The sequence below is a fragment of the Trichechus manatus genome, unplaced genomic scaffold (assembly GCF_000243295.1).
Source record: "Trichechus manatus latirostris isolate Lorelei unplaced genomic scaffold, TriManLat1.0 scaffold00244, whole genome shotgun sequence".
Taxonomy (NCBI): Eukaryota; Metazoa; Chordata; class Mammalia; order Sirenia; family Trichechidae; genus Trichechus; species Trichechus manatus.
Genome location: NW_004444180.1, coordinates 1,109,104 through 1,110,348, shown reverse-complemented (window position 1 = coordinate 1,110,348; position 1,245 = coordinate 1,109,104).

Below are 1,245 nucleotides of genomic sequence, written 5' to 3'. Positions count from 1 at the left end.
TTTATTGCCCCCGGGTACGTGTGAGTGCCTCAGGATGCAGCAGCCCAGTTACCGCAGTGCCAGCCCACACCCGAGTTTAACCTCCCGCCCTGCCCAACCCAGGACCAGGGGGCTCTTGCCGGAAGCTCATCCTGGCTGGGGCCCTGCAGCGCGCTGCCCCCCAGACTTGCCAGTCCAGCGCCACTGAGCAGAATACAATGCAGTGAGGGCCTTCCCTGAGGCCTCTTCGTGACCCTACGTGTTCTCTAGGCTCTCAGCACCAGAGCCCCCGGTGGGACAGCGTGGGTTGAGGTGGCCACAGCCCCACACACACCCCGTACCCATTCAGGCCCATGTTAGAGATCACCCTGGGTGCACCAGCCCCCCTACAGGGACCTGAGCCCTGGGCCAGGATGAGGGGGGCCAGACTCAACTGCCCGGCTGGGCAAGTGCCTCCCTGAGGGGTTCCCAGGGGCCAAGGAGGCCCCCGCCTTGTGCAGGGCTCTGCTCCCCAGCCTCTCAGGGCCCACAGAGGTCCTCCGTGTAGAACCTCCTAGCTTTGTCCACCCTAATGCCCCCCTTTCCCAGGCAGAGCCAGCTCTGGAATTACACAGAACTGAAACTCAGGGAGCACCCCAGCCCAGTGGGGACGGCTTCCAGAACCTGGCCCCTGGGGCGGCAGGGACTTGCTCGAGGCCAGAGTGGCAGGCACAAGGGGATGATCTCACAGCCAGTGGAGCTCAGAGCACAGGTCTGCTTCTGTGTGGGGTCGTGGGAGGACCACAGCGTGGGCCCACCAGGCCCAGGCCACTCTGACCACACCTCGCACTGGGTGGGGGGCGTCCTCCCCAGAACTATGAGCAGTGGCCCTAAAGGCTCCCAGCCCCCCGGACTGTGCCCAGGACAGCCACATTCTCCCTGAGTGCATCTGGAAATGCCTCGGTAAAATCAGGACCTGCATTTAACTTTCTTGTACTGACCCTGAACCTCAGAGACCACCTGGCCCCACCCCCAGCAGGCCCAGGTGGGCACCCACTGAGCATCCGGTGGGTAAACCGAGGTCTGCGGGCCACCCTGCCTCCTGCAAGCGGAGGCACCTCGTGGACCCTGAACTTGGTAGCGAGAGAGAGATCTCCAGCCAACAGGGAAGCCTCCAGATCCAAAGAGACAGACCCTGAGTTCCAGGGCGAAGGGGGGACTCCTCGAAACCGTTCCGGCCACCCCAGCCACCTGCGGGTGTGGTGAGGACTTCCTGCCCAAGGCTCA